This window comes from Pseudophryne corroboree, chromosome 9 (assembly GCF_028390025.1).
Source record: "Pseudophryne corroboree isolate aPseCor3 chromosome 9, aPseCor3.hap2, whole genome shotgun sequence".
Taxonomy (NCBI): domain Eukaryota; kingdom Metazoa; phylum Chordata; class Amphibia; order Anura; family Myobatrachidae; genus Pseudophryne; species Pseudophryne corroboree.
The window spans coordinates 49,967,279-49,982,808 of record NC_086452.1 but is presented as its reverse complement, the minus strand read 5'-3'; the positions used below and the strand labels follow the sequence as shown (position 1 = coordinate 49,982,808).

General features: G+C 49.1%; 1 protein-coding gene across 1 annotated transcript in view; it reads right to left on the bottom strand.

Annotated features, from left to right (window-relative positions):
- The window catches only part of TMEM125 (transmembrane protein 125), an 88,844-nt gene that overhangs the window by 61,610 nt on the left and 11,704 nt on the right, over positions 1–15,530 (bottom strand). The gene's annotated exons all lie outside the window — the stretch shown is intronic.

Below are 15,530 nucleotides of genomic sequence, written 5' to 3'. Positions count from 1 at the left end.
ATCCCACCTCAACAAAAAACTACTGAGGTATTGCGCCAGGTCAAGAGACCCTCAGGCGATAGCTGTAGACGACCTGGTGACACCGTGGGTGTTCCAGTCGGTCTATGTATTTTCTCCTCTTCCCCTCATACCCAAGGTGCTGAGAATAATAAGAAAAAGAGGAGTGAGAATGATACTCATTGTTCCAGATTGGCCACGAAGGACTTGGTATCCAGATCTGCAAGAAATGCTCACAGAGGACCCCTGGCCTCTTCCTCTAAGACAGGACTTGTTGCAACAGGGGCCCTGTATGTTCCAAGACTTACCACGGCTGCGTTTGACGGCATGGCGGTTGAACGCCGGATCCTAGCGGAGAAAGGCATTCCGGAGGAGGTCATTCCTACGCTGATAAAGGCTAGGAAGGACGTGACAGCTCAACATTATCACCGTATATGGCGAAAATATGTTGCTTGGTGTTAGGCCAGGAATGCCCCTACGGAGGAATTCCAGCTGGGCCGTTTCCTTCACTTCCTACAGTCAGGAGTGAATTTAGGCCTAAAATTGGGGTCCATTAAGGTCCAGATTTCGGCCCTATCCATTTTCTTTCAAAAGGAGTTGACTTCTCTACCTGAAGTTCAGACGTTTGTAAAGGGAGTGCTGCATATTTAGCCCCCTTTTGTGCCTCCAGTGGCACCTTGGGATCTTAACGTGCTGTTAAGTTTCCTGAAATCCCACTGATTTGACCCACTCAAAACGGTGGAGTTGAAATATCTCACATGGAAGGTGGTCATGCTATTAGCCTTGGCTTCGGCTAGGCGTGTGTCAGAGTTGGCGGCTTTGTGTTAGGGTCTCCTGCCCTGTGCTGCCACGTCGTCATGGCAACCGGGAGACAAGTGCTAGTGGAGTAACCTGAGCGCAGCTGATACTCCGGTTCGGGTCTTTTGCTGTGCAGTGGTTATAGGCTCTGTGCACGGCAGGGGATCCGGTGCTGGTTTTTGTGCTCACAGTCTGTGAGGTCTGAGTGGGGCGTGGACAGCACCTGCTTTATAAGGCCTCTTTTCAGGGTAAGCAGATGCTGCTGAATCTTTGTTGGTTAGTCAGTTCATGAACGTTAGCCAGTACTGTGTAGCTTTGTATTTGTTTGTTGCTTACTGCAAATAGGCCTGGGAATTTGGTATTACACTCTGCCAATCCAGACCTAGCAGTAAGACTGGAGTCAGTCGTTTAGCTTGCTGGGGTTCTGTTACTACTCTGTGAACTTAGCAAGTTTGCGGCTGTATTCTAAGACTTGCCTGTCTAATCCTGTCTCACTGTGCTAGGTGTCAGGGGTCAGTTTAGTGGCAGTAAGCTAAAACCTGTGCACTGCAAGTGAGAATTTGGATTGTGGAGATACTCCTTGTGTCTATCATTCCATCTGTGACCAAGGAGTTTACTGCCACACCCGTTGGTAACCCTTTAGGGTTTTGCTGTTGCCCTTAGCAACAGCATTTCGGGTACTCTACGTATTAAAACACAACATCTTGCTTTTTCCATCTTAGCAGTTCTAATACAAGGGAGATACCCAGTTCCTTAGCCTCTGGGCTTCTCTGTTCACTTTGTGTGTATTTTGTTACCCTATCACCTTCTGTGTACGTTATGTCATATCCCCCAGTTTGTCTGTGAGTCCATCTGTTTTGCATAACAGTTCAAACACCAGTACATTCCTGCAGACACTGGAGTGCATAACAGTTCTGACACCAGTACTTTCCTGCTGGCACTGGTGTGCATAACATATTCAGCAGCCTAATACTCCTGTTGAAATTTTGTGGGAATATGGAGCATACCCCTCAAAATACGTTGCAACAGGTGGTCGATCAGGTGCAGGTCCTGACTCGACAATTTAATGATTTGTCCATTAAAATGCACACCTCCCAGGCTGCTGGCGGAGCTCCCGCAGCAGCAGCACCTGCAGGGGTTAAGGAGCCGAAAGTAAATCTCCCGGATCGTTTTTCTGGAGATCGCTCGCAGTTCTTTTGTTTCAAGGAGAGCTGCAAGCTATACTTCCGGCTTAGGCCTCAGTCTTCTGGGTCGGAGATTCAGCGGGTGGGCATAGTGATTTCCTTGCTACAAGGAGACCCACAGGTCTGGGCATATGGGTTGCAGCCTGACTGTCCGTCGCTTAAAAGTGTTGATGCTTTTTTTACGGCACTGGGCATGTTGTATGATGACCCTGACAAGACGGCCTCAGCCGAGGCTCAGATTTCGATCCTTAAGCAAGGGCGCAGGCCAGTTGAGGTTTACTGTACGGAGTTTCGGAGGTTGGCCCATGATACCCAGTGGAATGACCCAGCCCTGAGACACCAGTACCGAAGAGGTCTTTCTAACCAGATAAAGGACCAACTGGTACAATATCCCTTGCCTGATAGCTTGGATCAGCTCATGCAGTTATCCATCCGGGTGGATAGACGGCTGAGAGAGCGTAGGTTTGAAAGGGAGACTGAGATTTCCTTCCTTCCCAAGGGAACCTCAGACTCTGAGGAATTTTCTGAGGAGCCTATGCAGATTGGGGCTACCCGCCTCTCCTCGCGTGAGAAGACGCGGAGGAGACAGCAGGGGTTGTGTTTGTACTGTGGGAATAAAGGTCATGTGGTAGTATCATGCCCAGAAAAGCCGGAAAACTTCAGGGCCTGAGGGTGATGGGAAATATCCTGTCAGGCCAGAAGTCAGAATTTCCCAAGAAGACTTTTATCATTCCGGTGACCTTGAAGATCCTCGGTCAAACTGTCAAGACTGAGGCCTTTGTGGACAGTGGGGCCGACGGGGTTTTTATGGACCGCCAATTCGCCCTGAAACACTCTGTTCCCTTAGTACCCTTGGCATCGGAAATTGAGATTTGTGGGTTAAACGGGGAACCATTATCCCAAGGTAAAATTACCTCTTGCACTAGCCAGATTTCTTTGTTTATTGGAGCCACACACTCTGAAAAATTGTCCTTTTATGTGACTGTCTGTACTTTTGCCCCATTGGTGTTGGGGTTACCCTGGTTAAGGGCCCACAATCCTCAATTTGACTGGGTCTCTGGGGAGATTCTTAGTTGGGGTACTGATTGTTTCAGGAGTTGCTTGAGCCTTCCAGTCAGGCTCTCGCAGCTAAGTTTGCCAGGATTGCCAGGGTGTTATGCAGATTTTGCGGACGTGTTCTCCAAAAAAGTTGCAGAGGTACTACCTCCCCATCGCCCCTATGACTGTGCCATTGATTTGTTGCCAAATGCTAAGCTTCCCAAGAGCAGGTTGTACTCCCTGTCACGTCCTGAGACTCAGGCTATGGCAGAGTACATTCAGGAGAACTTGGCTAAGGGATTTATCAGACCTTCACAGTCTCCAGTTGGGTCGGGGTTCTTCTTCGTGGGTAAAAAGGACGGTTCGTTGCGACCCTGCATCGACTTCAGGGAATTGAACCGTATCACGATTAAAAACTCATACCCACTGCCTCTCATTTCGGTCTTGTTTGACCAGCTTCGTACTGCCACCATTTTTTCTAAGATTGACCTACGCGGTGCGTACAATCTAATCCGAATAAGAGAGGGGGATGAATGGAAGACTGCCTTTAATACCCACTCAGGGCATTATGAATATTTGGTGATGCCTTTTGGGCTCTGTAATGCCCCGGCAGTCTTCCAGGATTTCATGAATGATGTGCTCAGGGAATATTTGGATAGATTCTTAGTTGTATACTTAGATGACATCCTAATCTTCTCCCATTCCCTGGAGGAACATCGGAAGCATGTACGCTTAGTCCTCCAGAAACTCAGAGACCACCGGCTTGGGGCAAAGCTGGAGAAGTGCGAATTTGAAGTTCAGCAAATCGCATTTCTAGGATATATTATCTCCCCAGAAGGTTTCCAAATGGAGGGTTCCAAGGTACAGGCAGTCCTGGATTGGGTGCAGCCCACTAGTTTGAAGGCGCTTCAGCGTTTCCTGGGCTTTGCGAATTTTTATAGACGATTTATCGCTGGATTTTCGTCTATAGTGGCGCCCTTGGTGGCACTCACTAAGAAAGGGGCGGATGTTGCTCACTGGTCTTGTGAGGCTAAAGCGGCTTTTGCCCGTCTCAAAAGGGCATTTGTTTCGGCCAAGGTGCTGCGACACCCAGATCCAGAGCGTCCTTTTGTGGTGGAGGTGGATGCCTCTGAGATGGGTATTGGGGCAGTGCTTTCTCAGATGGGAGTGTCTGATAATCGCCTTCATCCCTGTGCTTACTTTTCCCGTAAATTTTCGCCTGCCGAGATGAATTATGACGTGGGTAACCGGGAATTGTTGGCTATTAAGGATGCACTCGAGGAGTGGAGACACTGGCTTGAGGGGGCTAAGTTTGTGGTCTCAATTCTCACTGACCATAAGAATCTGGCATATTTAGAGTCAGCGAAGCGTCTCAATGCCAGGCAGGCACGATGGGCTTTGTTTTTTGCTCGCTTTAATTTTTTGATAACATATCGCCCTGGGTCAAAAAACATCAAGGCTGATGCGCTCTCGCGGAGTTTTGCTCCAATCCAGGAGACCACCGAGGAGCCGTTGCCCATTGTTTCCCCATCATGTATTAAAGTGGGCATTACCCAGGACCTCTTATCATTAGTCCTTAGAGCACAGGAGCAGGCTCCTCCAGACCTTCCGGTTGGTCTTTTGTTTGTGCCTCCTAGGTTAAGACAGCGAGTGTTCCTGGAATTCCATGCCAAGAAGTCGGCAGGTCACCCGGGTATTGCCAGAACTCGGGAGTTGCTATCTAGGGCGGTGTGGTGGCCCTCGGTGGCTAAGGATGTGGATCAGTGGGTTCGGGCATGTGACATCTGTGCCCGAAATAAGACTCCTAGAGGGGTTCCTGTTGGCCCATTACATCCACTCTCTATCCCATCTAAGCCATGGACCCACATTTCAATGGATTTTGTGGTGGACTTGCCCAAATCCTCGGGGATGACAGCCATCTGGGTTGTCGTTGACAGGTTTTCGAAGATGGCGCACTTCGTTCCACTGGTTGGGCTGCCATCAGCCAGACGCCTGTCTGAATTATTTATGCTGCATGTTGTGCGTCTCCACGGGTTGCCACTTGATGTGGTCTCTGACCGCGGATCCCAGTTTGTGGCCAAATTCTGGAGGGCATTTTGTTCCGATCTCCAGATTTCTGTCAGCTTGTCGTCAGGCTACTATCCGCAGTCTAATGGGCAGACTGAAAGGGTGAACCAGTCCTTGGAGCAGTTCCTCAGGTGTTATGTCTCCAAGTGTCAGACTGACTGGGTTGCTCATCTGTCCATGGCGGAGTTTGCCTATAACAACGCGGCTCACTCTGCTACAGGGATCTCTCCCTTCCTTTGTGTGTATGGGCATCATCCTAAGGCCAATTCTTTTGACCCCGTGGACTCCACGCCTGGTGGTTCCTCTGTGGTTTCGGTCCTTAGAGGTATTTGGCGGAAAGTGAAGAAAGCCCTTGTGTCTGTGTCATTAGTGACCAAAAGGGTTTTTGATAAGCGGAAAAGACCCTGCAGCTTCAAATTAGGAGACTTCGTCTGGTTGTCTACCAAGAATTTGAAGTTGAGACAGCCATCTCATAAGTTAGGGCCCCAGTTCATCGGCCCTTATAAGATCACCAGGGTTATCAATCCGGTGGCATTTCAGTTAGATCTGCCCCGTTCTTTGGGTATCAATAAAACATTTCATTGTTCCCTTTTAAAACGGGCGATTAGTAATCCTTCTACCAGTGGAAGACCTTCCCCTCTTCTGATACGTGGCCAGAGGGAGTTTGTTGTTGAAAGGATTCTTGACTCCAAGGTGGTTCGGGGTCGGCTGTCATTTTTGGTGCACTGGAAGGGGTATGGCTCGGAGGAGCGGTCGTGGGTGCGCAGTTGTGATCTTCATGCCCCCAGACTGATACGCTCTTTCTTCTCGCAGTTCCCCGATAAACCCGGTGGTAGGGGTTCTTTGACCCCTCGTCAGAGGGGGGGTACTGTTAGGGTCTCCTGCCCTGTGCTGCCACGTCGTCATGGCAACCGGGAGACAAGTGCTAGTGGAGTAACCTGAGCGCAGCTGATACTCCGGTTCGGGTCTTTTGCTGTGCAGTGGTTATAGGCTCTGTGCACGGCAGGGGATCCGGTGCTGGTTTTTGTGCTCACAGTCTGTGAGGTCTGAGTGGGGCGTGGACAGCACCTGCTTTATAAGGCCTCTTTTCAGGGTAAGCAGATGCTGCTGAATCTTTGTTGGTTAGTCAGTTCATGAACGTTAGCCAGTACTGTGTAGCTTTGTATTTGTTTGTTGCTTACTGCAAATAGGCCTGGGAATTTGGTATTACACTCTGCCAATCCAGACCTAGCAGTAAGACTGGAGTCAGTCGTTTAGCTTGCTGGGGTTCTGTTACTACTCTGTGAACTTAGCAAGTTTGCGGCTGTATTCTAAGACTTGCCTGTCTAATCCTGTCTCACTGTGCTAGGTGTCAGGGGTCAGTTTAGTGGCAGTAAGCTAAAACCTGTGCACTGCAAGTGAGAATTTGGATTGTGGAGATACTCCTTGTGTCTATCATTCCATCTCTGACCAAGGAGTTTACTGCCACACCCGTTGGTAACCCTTTAGGGTTTTGCTGTTGCCCTTAGCAACAGCATTTCGGGTACTCTACGTATTAAAACACAACATCTTGCTTTTTCCATCTTAGCAGTTCTAATACAAGGGAGATACCCAGTTCCTTAGCCTCTGGGCTTCTCTGTTCACTTTGTGTGTATTTTGTTACCCTATCACCTTCTGTGTACGTTATGTCATATCCCCCAGTTTGTCTGTGAGTCCATCTGTTTTGCATAACAGTTCAAACACCAGTACATTCCTGCAGACACTGGAGTGCATAACAGTTCTGACACCAGTACTTTCCTGCTGGCACTGGTGTGCATAACACTTTGTCACATAAAAGCCCCTATCTGGTTTTCCATGTGGATAGAGCAGAATTGCGTAACCGTCCACAATTTCTGCCGAAAGTGGTTTCATCCTTTCATATAAACCAACCTATTGTGGTGCCTGTGGCTACTACGGACTTGGAGGATTCTGAGTTGCTTGATGTAGTCAGGGCTTTGAAGGTTTATGTAGCCAGAACGGCTAGGGTCAGGAAAACAGAGTCTTTGTTTATCCTGTATGCTTCCAACAAGCTTGGTGCTCCTGCTTCAAAGCAGACTATTGCTCGCTGGATCTGTAACACTTCAGCAGGCTCATTCGGCGGCTGGATTGCCGCTGCCAAAATCAGTTAAGGCCCATTCCACTAGGAAGGTGGGCTCTTCTTGGGCGGCTGCCCGAGGTGTCTCCGCATTACAACTTTGCCGAGCGGCTACTTGGTCAGGTTCAAACACTTTGCCGATGCCAAGGCCAACAACATTACCACTTTCCAAGTGAGATACTTTAATTCCACCGTTTTAAGAGGCTCAAACCAGTGAGACTTAAGGAACCGCAACACCACGTTAAGGTCCCAGGGTGCCACTGGAGGTACAAAAGGAGGCTGGATATGCAGCACTCCCTTCACAAAAGTCTGTACTTCCGGAAGAGAAGCCAATTCCTTCTGAAAGAAAATGGAAAGGGCCGAAATCTGAACCTTAATGGAGCCTAATGTTAGGCCCAAATTCACTCCAGTCTGTAGGAACTTAGGAAGTGAAGGAAACGGCCCAGATGGAATTCTTCCGGAGGAGCATTTCTTGACTCACACCAAGATACATACTTCCACCATATACGGTGATAATGTTTTGCTGTCACTTCCTTCCTAGCCTTTATCAGAGTAGGAATGACCTCATCCGGAATACCTTTTTCCGCTAGGATCCGGAGTTCAACCGCCATGCCGTCAAACGCAGCCGCGGTAAGTCTTGGAACAGACAGGGCCCCTGTTGTAACAGGTCCTCTCTGAGAGGAAGAGGCCACAGATCTTCTGTGAGCATTTCCTGCAGGTCCGGATACCAGGCCCTTCGAGGCCAATCTGGAACAATGAGAATTGTCTGTACTCCTCTTTGTCTTATGATTCTCAATATCTTGGAGATGAGAGGAAGAGGAGGAAACACATAGACCGACTGGAACACCCACGGTGACACCAGGGCATCCACTGCTACCGCCTGAGGGTCCCTTGACCTGGCGCAATACCTCGGTAGTTTTTTGTTGAGGCATGACGCCATCATGTCTATCTGAGGCAGTCCCCACTGACTTGCAATCTCTGCGAAGACTTCCTGATGAAGTCCCCACTCTCCTGGATGTAGATTGTGTCTGCTGAGGAAGTCTGCTTCCCAGTTGTCCACTCCCGGAATGAAGATTGCTGTCAGAGCGCTTACATGATTTTTCACCCAGCGAAGAATCCTGGTGGCTTCTGCCATTGCCACTCTGCTCTTACATGAGCCACTGCGGTGATGTTGTCTGACTGAATGAGAACCGGTAGGTCGCGAAGCAAAGTCTCCGCTTGACGAAGGCCATTGTATATGGCCCTTAATTCCAGTACGTTGATGTGAAGACAAGCCTCCTGGCTTGACCAGAGACCCTGGAAGTTTCTTCCCTGTGTGACTGCTCCCCAACCTCGGAGGCTCGCGTCCGTGGTTATCAGAACCCAGTCCTGAATGAAGAACCTGCGACCCTCTAGAAGGTGAGCACTCTGCAGTCACCACAGGAGAGATACCCTGGCCTTGGGGGACAGGCTGATCATCTGATGAATCTGTAGATGTGACCTAGACCACTTGTCCAGAAGGTCCCACTGAAAAGTCCTCGCATGGAACCTGCCGAATGGAATGGCCTCGTAAGACGGCACCATCTTTCCCAGAACTCAAGTGCAGTGATGCACCGACAACCTTTTTGGCTTCAAGAGGTCCCTGGCCAAATTCATGAGTTCTTGGGCCTTTTCCATCGGGAGATAAACCCTTTTCTGGTCTGTATCCAGAATCATGCCTAAGAAAGGCAAACGGGTCGTCGGAACCAACCGTGACTTGAGAATCCAGCCGTGCTGCTGCAACACCCTCAGGGAAAGTGATACGCTGTTCAGCAACTGCTCTCTTGATCTCGCTTTTATTAGGAGATCGTCCAAGTACGGGATAATTGTGACACCCTGCTTGCGCAGGAGTACCATCATTTCCGCCATTTCCTTGGTGAAAATCCTCGGGGCCGTGGAAAGCCCAAACGGCAACGTCTGAAATTGGTAATGACAACCCTGTACAGCAAATCTCAGGAACGCCTGATGAGGCGGATATATGGGGACATGAAGGTATGCATCCTTTATGTCCAGGGACACCATATAATCCCCCCCTTCCAGGCTGGTGATGACCGCTCTGAGCGATTCCATCTTGAACTTGAACCTTTTTAAGTATAGGTTTAAGGATTTTAAATTTAAAATGGGTCTGACCGAACCGTCCGGTTTCAGGACCACAAACAGGGTGGAGTAATACCCCATCCCCTGCTGAAGCAGGGGAACTTTGACCCCCACTTGTTGAAGACACAATTTTCGACTGTATTTAAAACTATCTCCCTCTCTGGGGGAGAAGCCGGTAGGGCAGATTTGAAAAATCGGCGAGGAGGCACCTCTTCGAATTCCAGCTTGTAACCCTGGGAAACAATTTCTATTGCCCAGGGATCCACCTGTGAGTGAACCCAGACGTGGCTGAAAAGTCGAAGACGTGCCCCCACTGGGGCGGACTCCCTCAGCGGAGCCCCAGCGTCATGCGGTGGATTTTATAGAGGCCGGGTAGGACTTCTGCTCCTGGGAACTAGCTGTGGTTGGCAGCTTTTTCCCCCTGCCCTTACCTCTGGCAAGAAAGGAAGATCCCCGTACTCTCTTGGGTTTATGCGACCGAAAGGACTGCATCTGATAATGTGGCGTTTTCTTAGGCTGTGAGGAAACATAAGGCAAAAAAGTTGATTTACCTGCCGTAGCTGTGGAAACTAGGTCCGTGAGACCTTCCCCAAACAATTCCTCACCCTTGTAAGGTAAAACCTCCATATGCCTCTTCGTCGAGTCGGCATCACCCGTCCATTGTCGGGTCCATAGGGCTCGTCTAGCAGAAATCGCCATAGCGTTTGCTCTGGAACCCAGTAGGCCAACGTCCCTCTGAGCATCTTTAATATGACCCAGGGTCAATAAAATGGTTTCCTTATCCAGTGTATCTATATCAGCCGATAAGGTATCTGTCCACGCTGCTACAGCGCTACAAACCCAAGCCGACGCTATCGCCGGTCTGAGTAAGGTACCCGTATGTGTGTAAATTGACTTCAACGTAGTCTCCTGCCTGCGATCAGCAGGATCCTTGAGGGTTGCCGTGTCTTGAGATGGCAGTGCTACCTTTTTGGATAAGCGTGTCAACGCTTTGTCCACCCTTGGGGAGGATTCCCACCGTATCCTGTCCTTAGCCGGGAAAGGATACGCCATAAGAATCCTTTTGGGAATCTACAGTTTTTTGTCTGGAGATTCCCAAGCCTTTTCAAATAGCTCGTTCAGCTCATGAGATGGGGGAAAGGTTACCTCAGGTTTCTTTTCCTTAAACATGCGCACCCTCGTGTCAGGTACAGAGGGGTCATCTGTGATATGCAACACATCTTTTATTGCAATAATCATACAATGAATACTTTTAGCCAATTTTGGCTGCAACTTTGCATCATCGTAGTCGACACTGGAGTCAGAATCCGTATCGGTATCAGTGTCTACTATTTGAGATAGTGGGCGCTTTTGAGACCCAGAAGGTCCCTGCGACATAGTGAAAGGCAGGGTTTGACTCCCTGTACATTCCCTGGACTCTGCTTTGTCCAACCTTTTGTGTAATAAATTCACATTTGCATTTAAAACATTCCACATATCCAACCAGTCAGGTGTCGGTGTTGCCGACGGAGACACCACACTCATTTGCTCCACCTCCTCCCTAGAAGAGCCTTCCGCTTCAGACATGCCGACACACGTGTACCGACACCCCACACACTCAGGGAATTCTCTATCTGGAGACAGTTCCCCCACAAGGCCCTTAGGAGAGACAGAGAGAGAGTATGCCAGCACACACCCAGCGCCAATGACCCTGGAAAATATACCCAGATAGCGCTTTTATTATATTATATTCACTGCGCCAAATTATGTGCCCCCCCCCCCCCTTCTTTCAAACCCTCTGTCACCGTGTTCAGCAGGGGAGAGTCCGGGGAGCCAGCTTCTCAGCGGTGTGCTGTGGAGAAAATGGCGCTGGTGAGTGCTGAGGGATCAAGCTTCGCCCCCTCAGCGGCGGGCTTCGGTCCCGCTCGATTCCGTTCAAAAACTGGCGGGGTATCTCTAATATACCGTGCAGAGCCTGAATATATACTCTTTTTGCCAGTCCCAGAGGTTTAAATTGCTGCCCAGGGCGCCCCCCCCCCCCCTGCGCCCTGCACCCTTATTAGTGCCTGCCGTGTGTGTCCTGTGTGGGAGCAATGGCGCGCAGCGTTACTGCTGCGCGTTACCTCAGTGAAGATCTGAAGTCTTCTGCCGCCTCTGAAGTCTTCTATCTTCTCATACTCACCCGGCTTCTATCTTCCGGCTCTGTGAGGAGGACGGCGGCGCGGCTCCGGGACGAACAGCTAGGAGAGACCTGCGTTCCGACTCCCTCTGGAGCTAATGGTGTCCAGTAGCCTAAGAAGCAGAGCCTAGCATTTAAGAAGGTCTGCTTCTCTCTCCTCAGTCCCCTGATGCAGGGAGCCTGTTGCCAGCAGGCTCCCTGAAAATAAAAAAACCTAGCAAAAATCATTTCTTTCAGGAAACTCAGGAGAGCTCCCTGTAATGCACCCAGTCTCCTCTGGGCACAGTATCAAACTGAGGTCTGGAGGAGGGGCATAGAGGGAGGAGCCAGTGCACACCCATATCTAAAGTTCTTTTTAGTGCCCATGTCTCCTGCGGAGCCCGTCTATTCTCCGTGGTCCTTACGGAGTCCCCAGCATCCTCTAGGACGTAAGAGAAATGTATTTGCGCCCCTTGCATTGCAACATGGTTTGTTCCAGACACAAAGTTAACTGTTGTTATTGGTGTTGTTTTTTTGCTTACAAACATGAATCAGGCGCTACATAAACAGATTTCTGCATACACATTGATACACACACACACACCTACTTACTTACATAACATAGACACATAGAAACATAGAACGTGACGGCAGATAAGAACCACTTGGCCCATCTAGTCTGCCCCTTTTTTTTTATCCTTTAGGTAATCTCAACCCTTTTTGAACCTTAATTCTTTGTAAGGATATTCATATGCCTATCCCAAGCATGTTTAAACTGCTCTACTGTCTAAAGCCCAGTACCCACGGGCCGATGCAGGAGAGATGTGTGCTGAGTGAACCGCTCAGCACACATCGCTCCCGCCGCTCAGCACAGCGCGATCTGTGCTGAGCGTGCGGGGGGAGACGGGGGGGGCGCTCATTTCACCCAGCGGGTGAAGTGAGCGACCCGCTAGATTGGCCTGCCAATCTAGCAGCAGCGATAGTGATGCGCGGGGCTGCACATCGCCATCGCTGTAAGGGGTACTCACGGAGCGATCAAGCTTAAATTCTAAGCAATCTAGTCAGATTGCTTAGAATATCGCTCCGTGAGTACCCCCCTTTAGCCTCTACCACCTCTGATGGGAGGCTATTCCACTTATCCACTACCCTTTCTGTGAAGTAATTTTTCCTTAAATTTCCCCTGAACCTGCCTCCCTATAACTACATACCTACTTACATAACAGCATACATACATACCTAAAAACTTGCACACATATACACACATATACTCATACTTACATACATACTGTCTTACCTACCTACTTATATAACATATACTGTATATAAAACCAGCACCTCTAGTAACAAGGACTATGGAATAATCTTGCAAATATCTTTCCCAAAGTGATTCCTTCAGGTTGCAGTGAAGAACCAAAAGGTGATACTGGAAATAGTCTGTTCTCTCTGATATTTATCTGCGCCAGCAGATACGCCATTCATGAAAGCACAAAACAATGTGGGCCTTAAACCCAAAATGTGCCGGTTCCAAGGAACTCTCCCTAGAGGTCCATACACACTAGACGTCATCTAGTGTTTCCCCTCCCGGAGCGGGCGGTAAGCAGCCACTCGTACACACTGAGCGATATGATCGTTGACATCGCTCAGTGACGCCACGCAGCGGCCGGCCGTGTGTGCAACTGCTGGACGACAGTCCAGATTGAGCACGCATGCACTGCCGACAGCTACGATCATTGGGGGGGGCATTGTTCATCGCTGGTGGCATACACAGTTGGCGAGAAAATGAGCGATGTCTCTCAGGGAGGGGGAAAACGAGTGACGTCGCTCATTTTCTTGGCAAGTGTGCATGCACCTTAAGAGTAATTTCCTTCCTGCTGATCAAGAATCACAACTGGTCTCTAAGTTTTACAGTCCAGGATACTCCCCGCTTAATACGTCATAGTACACTATCCACCACATTGTATTTTGGAGTAGCACATTGGCATCGAAATCAGTGATCTGGACACAAATGTTTCAAGTGGTATATGAGACACCAGATCAATAAGATATGATCTTGGCCATTAGCGTCGTATAGGTCACCGAACTGCTGTCTTGCTCGCAGAATGGACCCATAGTCGAAAACGTTGGGGGAGATGCATCGAACCTTCTAAAGAGGAACCCTGGAGAAATTGCCTATATCACCCAGAACCATCGTTTACCTAATACCAGTATATTGGGGGTCATTCCGAGTTGTTCGCTCGTTATTTTTTTCTCGCAACGGAGCGATTAGTCGCTAATGCGCATGCGCAATGTCCGCAGTGCGACTGCGCCAAGTAAATTTGCTATGCAGTTAGGTATTTTACTCACGGCATTACGAGGTTTTTTCTTTGTTCTGGTGATCGTAATGTGATTGACAGGAAGTGGGTGTTTCTGGGCAGGAACTGGCCGTTTTATGGGTGTGTGCAAAAAAACGCTACCGTTTCTGGGAAAAACGCGGGAGTGGCTGGAGAAACGGAGGAGTGTCTGGCCGAACGCTGGGTGTGTTTGTGACGTCAAACCAGGAACGACAAGCACTGAACTGATCGCAGATGCCGAGTAAGTGTGGAGCTACTCAGAAACTGCTAAGAAGTGTCTATTCGCTATTTTGCTAATCTTTCGTTTGCAATTTTGATAAGCTAAGATTCACTCCCAGTAGGCGGCGGCTTAGCGTGTGCAAAGCTGCTAAAAGCAGCTTGCGAGCGAACAACTCGGAATGACCCCCCTTATTGGATTGTGGATGGACAATGGGGTGTACCCGGAGGAAAACCACTCAGACAGTGAGAGGACGTACAAACTCCACATTTATCATTTAGAAATTAACCCATAACTGCAGTGCTGTGAGACAGCAATGTTAGCCACTGTGCTGTCATATTTGGAATAAGACATTTGTGTTGAAAAGTAGAGACTGCATTGCCAAGGCCGAGAAGCATTTTTGTATAGTTAAAGCATCCATATCTAGTTCTAAAGGCTTCCTTCTACTCATCTACCCCACATATGAAGACTGAGCTGTAAGGTCTATGTAGGTACAGTTTACTATATCAGGCCATCTTATGTAATTCAGATATACAGTAAGAGATAAAAGATATCCAGGGGTGGGAGGAAAGAGGAGGACTGCTATTTATCTGGGCCCAGCGTTGCTTTAGGGGCCCAGCAAGCTTTGGCCTTTGGAGGAGACTTATCCCCTTTGTGGTGCATAGTAGCTGTATTACAGGCCTGCACCCAGGACATATGTACTTTGGGGACTCAATTCAGGGCCACATTGGCCCACAGCTCTACAGGAAAAAAACCCTGGTGGGCCTCACTGCTCGAGTGGCCCACCTACTCCTCTAGGGTTCAGTAACTTGGTAAAGCAGGATCATGGATGAACTTGGGTGCTTGGTTTATTTGTATGGAACTACACCAAAATTTGCCCACCTTCCAAAGTGTGTGGTACTGACACACCCACCCCTGCCCCCTCTTTATAAAGGGGCCCTGTCCTTTGTATGTCCTCCATAATGGATGGCCAAGTCCCTCTGTGGTGGCTGGCCACACTCTCTCTGTTGTCTAGCCAGTAGCCACCCCCTTAAGCTTGGGTCCCTACCACTGCATTCTCTGGTGGGCCCTTCATGGACCAGTCCGACACTGCTAATGTGTTTGGATGTATAAGCAGGGCTGCCCTATGGATGGGTGTGGTATGTTAGATAGACTAGAATTAGGTCGACCAATCCGGACTACAGGGCTATCCATAGGGGGATCCGGTCTCTTGGTCGACAAGACTATGTCTAGGTCGACCACTATTGGTTGACAGTAAGTAGGTCGACATGGTTTCTAGGTCGACGGGGACATGACAAAAGGTCGACATGAGGTTTTTTTAAAAATGTTATACTTTTTTTAACTTTTTCATACTTTACGATCCACGTGGACTAAAATTGGGAACGATAACCTGGTCATAGCATGGTTCCCGGTCACTCTACGAAGAAAACGCCACCGAAAAAACTCATGTCGATCTAGAGTCCCTGTCCACCTAGAAACCACGTCGACCTACTTACTGTCAACCAATAGTGGTCGACCTAGACACTGTCGACCT